Genomic DNA, 5,335 nt, shown 5'->3' with positions numbered 1-5,335 from the left:
AGCAAAAGGAGTGAAGGGACTAGGATTATCTGGGGGAAGCCAGGACCATAGTAGGTAAGCCACCAGAACTGACGCAAATGAGGAGATGCCATTCCTGCTAGAGCCTCTCACAGCATAGTGGGAGGCAGAAAAACACTGGCTTCCTCTTTCTATTTCATTCTGATCCCTTGACAGTGTCTTTTATTTGGAAGCCAGTTGATTGCAGCCTTCAGGGGCCTGTCCTCCTGTAATACAAACAGAGCTGGAAAGGACAATGAATGGGTCTGAGGGCAAACCCAGGACCAGCACATTTGGCAAAAAATTTACCCTATTTTGGCACTAAAGTTGGAAGAATAGGTTATAGAAGGAGGGTTAAAGAGTCTATGCCACCATTGTTTCTAAATACTTACTATCATGTACTACCTTAGAAAATGTTTTTGGACAGTCTACCCTATGTCCAAATATAAATATTTTTATACTTCAATTATATGTATGTGTCTTAGGCTGGTTCTCTAGAGAAGCAAAACTAGTAAAGTATATAAAAATGTATAGAAAGAGATTTATATCAAGGAAATGGCTCACGTGCTTGTACTGGATGGAACATCTGAAGTCCACAGGTCAGGATAGGGGCTTCTCCTGATTTATGTCACTGCAGGGACTGGCAAACCCAAGATAGACAGGTCAGGAAACATGGCTCTTGCTCACAGGCTGTGAAGATCGATGAATCCCAGGATCAGCAGGCAAGACTGCTGGTAAGCTGTCAGCTCAAGTCCCAAGAACCAGAGGTCAGATGAACAGGAGCCAGCTGTAGAATCCAGAGTGACCCAAAGCCCATGAGCCTTGCTAGGATGTCCACTTATATTTGATGCAGGCCACACTACCAAGGAAACTCCCTTTCAACTGATTGGCTACTCACAGCAGATCCCATCATGGAGATGATCACATTGTATCAAATCTCATCATGGAAGTGATCACAAAATCATACAACTGCCAAACTACTTCATAACTGCAAAATCACTGAGAATCATGACTCAGCCAAGTTGATACACAACCTTAACCATCATAGTATGTTATTACTGTATACGTATATTTGTATCCTTTCTGGAATACAAACTGAAAGAGAAGTTATAAAATCTTCAAAATAAATGTATATAAAATTTTGAGTATTTCCTCCTGCTCCCAGTGGATCATTTTTCACAAAACTTAGGATACACCCCATCTGCTTTGGAGACTATTATAAAAATCATTGTCTATTCTTTAAGAAGTGATAGTAACGCTATGTGTACAGCATACTTACTTTGTGATATGATTTACTTTTAACCCTTTCTGAAAAGAGGTAATTGATTTGCAATTCCCTGCTTTTATACTGGGTATCAGAGTGAACTTCTTTCCCATCATTTCTTCTTTCCCAGCCAGTAATTGTGTTTTAAGTTCATGTGTGTACACAAATATGTACATATTTGCAAACATATATATAACACACAGAAGTTCCATAACAAGAAACTTAAAAATAATTTAAAAATAAATCTATTAAGAAGCTATCAATAGTATTGATAATTTTAATAGCATATGTGATAGAAAGTGGGTGAGTGACATCAACTAGCTTTACAAGTTCATCATGAGTGGAAATTGAAGAATATTCTAACTCTTGAAATTTCAACTGTGTTCTCTGTTCTGAACACTTTTATAGCAAAAATGCGGGTGCTTATGTGCCCACATGTGTGTTTTTAGAAAATGGTATAAAATTGATTGACTTCTAGTAGAAACAGAAGACAAGCCTCTGAGGTTTTTCTCTCTCTAGAGACCTGTCTCCCTCTCCAGCATGGTAATGGGAAGTTGTCTAGGAAGGTGAGCTCCAGAGGCATGTGCTGAGTAAATAAGGTGAATACCATCCACCTGAATACAGTTTGAGTAAAGAGATTACAGGAGAATGTGAATAACCGGTTACTCACTGTCCTCTACTACTTGTCCTGGAACTGTGACAGAGATTGAATCTTCATCAGAACCACCAACATCTCCTGTACCTGGACTGTCATTCTTCCTGGAAGATAACCTTTCTTTCTCATGTTATGAAAAAAAATAAATAAATAAAGGAAATATTTTTCTAAAATTTGAGGAAATCCAGAGCTGGTTCCCTTTTGTATCAAAAGAAGCTACTTTTCATTTATAACCCAGTATTTACTATATTCTTAGTCATGGAAAATTGACTACCTTCTTCTCTTTGGAAACACAAATCCCCTTATCCTTATCTTGATTAACAGGAATGTGAAAGGAAGAGGTAAGTGTTTCAGGATGGAGTCTTCTTGGAAAATACTGGTTCGTCTTTGACATAATAATCCATTTGCCAAAGAATCATGGCAATGTGGAGTTATATGATGCAAAATGTGGCCACATTGTTCTTCACCCAGTAGAAATCTACTCCTTCAACAGCATAGTTCTGTCTCCCTTTACTGTGTACTAAATTTAGCCAGCTAAAGTCAATGTCAATTGCAAAGGATTGCAGTATTGAGGGTTTTTATCACCAAAATACTTGATCAGTTAGAGAAATGCTAAACAGTGTGACTAATAGTGTTAGTTTCCTTTTGTTATTATAACTCTGTACAGAGGATTATCTTCCACTCAGAACACATAATAGTTTTGTCTTAGCAAAATTTCAGAATGCAATTGACTATTACCATGAATGTCAAAGAAAATGTGCTGTATAGTCTCTTTAAGCTTGACTATTCAACAATTGGCTGAGGTCCTGCTCAATGGCCTAGAGTCTTAGAAGTAAGTTTTTATTTTATGTTTTCTAGTTAGGATATTTGAGGGAAAATCGGACATTTTTCAAACTACACCTTTGAATTATACACAGTTTACTTTATAAAAGATCAGTGGGTTGAATACAAAAAAAAGAAAAAGAAAAAACAAACCCACTGCTGTAGGGCCAATTCTGACTCATATTGACCCTATAGGACAGAACTGAACTACCTCAGAGGGTTTCCATAGAGCACCTGGTTGATTCGAACAGATGAGCTTTTGGTTAGCAGCTGTAGCTCTTAACCACTATACCATCAGGGTTTCTGTGGATTGTATAACATGACTGAATTCATATACTATCGTCATAAAAGCATCCTAAAGCATGTGGACCAATTTGCTAGTGGGAAAAAAAAAAAAAAAGCTTGCTAATTGAAGACTGTGAGTTTGATTCTCCTGGTGAGTAACATTTATAAAGGTAGTAGACTCAAATACAGAGATCACAACCATTTGCATGGTGTTGGGGAAGAATATTGAATATACCATGGACTGCGAGAAGTAAAAATTTTTCTTGGAAGTACATTCAGAATGCCCCTTAGAAACAAGGGTGGCAAGACTTCATCTCACAAGCTTTGGACATGTTATTAGGGGAGTGCAGTCCCTGGTGGGGGACATTATGCTTGGTAAAGTAGAAGGTCAAGAAAAGAAAAAGACCCTCAATGAGATGAATTGACAGAGTGGCTGCAACAATGGGCACCAACATAGCAATAATTATGAGAATGGAGCAGGAGCGGGTAGTGTTTTGTTCTTTTGTACATGGGATCACTGTGAGTCAGAACTGACTTGACTTGATAACACTTAACATCAACAACCTTCAGTAGCTATTTACTTCATAGGAAAGCAATGAAAGAAATGAGTATTAATGATAGTCATATCTAACTTTTCCTGTTTAAATATTTCTAACTATTCTTATTTTGTCTTTATGTTTTCAACTGTATAAACCCTTTCTCATACTCTTGTTCACTCTGTGCATCTTTCTATCTATTCTACCTACTGCCTAATAATCATATATCTATATATATAGCAAACATTTTATTTTCAAGGTCTTTGCCTTTTCACAGTATGTATTGTCAGTCTATGCATTTTATCTTGAGCTAGTTTGGTATATATCTCATATCTGTTTTAGTATATGGTTTTAAGGTTAATTCTGTTTTTATATGTTTTCTTTCAATGCATTTGATGTTTTCATTGCTTTATGCATTTGTCTATCTATATAACAAATCAATCTATCATTTTTTGCATTATTTTATATGTTGTTTCTATATTTACTGTCTCCAAATGTTCAAGTTTTGTTTGGTTTCTAATTTTTCATTGGTTATGATACTCTACTGTCTTCTTACAGGAATAAAGTAGGGATGACCAAAAAAAGGTGATTCACAATGAAGAAGCCATGAAAGGGACAAATGTTAGCAACCCAGCAGGTTTCATCTTACTGAGTTTTTCTGACCGGCCCCAGTTGGAGATGGTTCTCCTTCTGGTTATCTCTGTCATATACATTCTGACACTGTTGGGGAACACAGCCATCATACTGGTCTCATACTTGAACCCCAAACTCCACACACCCATGTACTTCTTCCTCTCTAATCTCTCCTTCCTGGACCTCTGTTTCACTACCAGTGTTGTCCCACAGTTGCTTTGGAATCTCAAGGGCCCTGAGAAGACCATTAGCTACACCGGTTGTGTGATCCAGCTATACATTGCTTTGGGGCTGGGCTCCACGGAGCGTATCCTCCTAACTGTTATGGCCTATGACCGCTTCAATGCTATCTGTTGACCCCTCCACTATGGAGCCATCATGCACCCCAAGCTTCTTTGGCAACTCGCATCTGTGGCCTGGATCAGTGGTTTTGTGGAGTCCGCAATTCAGACCATCCTTGTTTTCCAGTTGCCTCTCTGCAGCCACAACATGGTGGATGATTTTATGTGTGAAGAACCTGTCCTTATTAAAATTGCCTATGTGGACACAACCTTCCTGGAAAATGAGCTCTCTGTAGCTATCGTTCTGTATGTGGTTATACCTCTGGGACTTATTTTGGTCTCCTATGGCTGCATTGTGAGGAGGGTGCTGAGGTTAAAATCAGCTAAAAGCAAAAGGAAAGCATTTGGGACCTGTGGGTCTCACATGATTGTTGTGGTTTTGTTCTTTGCGGCTATAATTTCTGTCTACATACAACCCAAGAGCAAGTACACACAGAAGCACAGTAAATTCCTCACCCTCTTCTATACTGTAGTGACTCCCTCACTTAATCCTTTGATCTACACCTTGAGAAACAAAGAGGTTAAGTGGGCTTTAAAAAGGCTGCTGGTTAGAGACCCAAGTTAGGTAGAAATGTGAGATATACTCATCCAATTCCTCAGATCCTGGGAACTTTTAGGTACATCTCATCATGGTTTCTTCTTTCATTTAGGAGTAGTGCAGCTAAATCACCTAAATAAAACAAAGACCGCAACAACAAAGAAACCAAACCCATCACCACTGAGTCGATTCTGACTCATGGTGACCATATAGGACGGAGTAGAACTGCCCCATAGGGTTTACAAAGAGTAGCTGGTGGATTCA

At 38.4% G+C, this 5,335-nt stretch overlaps 1 pseudogene; it reads left to right on the top strand.

Moving 5' to 3' along the window:
- Positions 1-4,165: 4,165 nt before the first annotated feature.
- On the top strand, positions 4,166-5,098 carry LOC126076496 (olfactory receptor 2H1-like; annotated as a pseudogene).
- Positions 5,099-5,335: the final 237 nt, after the last annotated feature.

This window comes from Elephas maximus, chromosome 1 (genome assembly GCF_024166365.1).
Source record: "Elephas maximus indicus isolate mEleMax1 chromosome 1, mEleMax1 primary haplotype, whole genome shotgun sequence".
In the NCBI taxonomy this organism is placed as follows: Eukaryota; Metazoa; Chordata; class Mammalia; order Proboscidea; family Elephantidae; genus Elephas; species Elephas maximus.
Note: the sequence above shows the minus strand (reverse complement) of the source record. Positions and strands in the feature narration are given on the sequence as shown.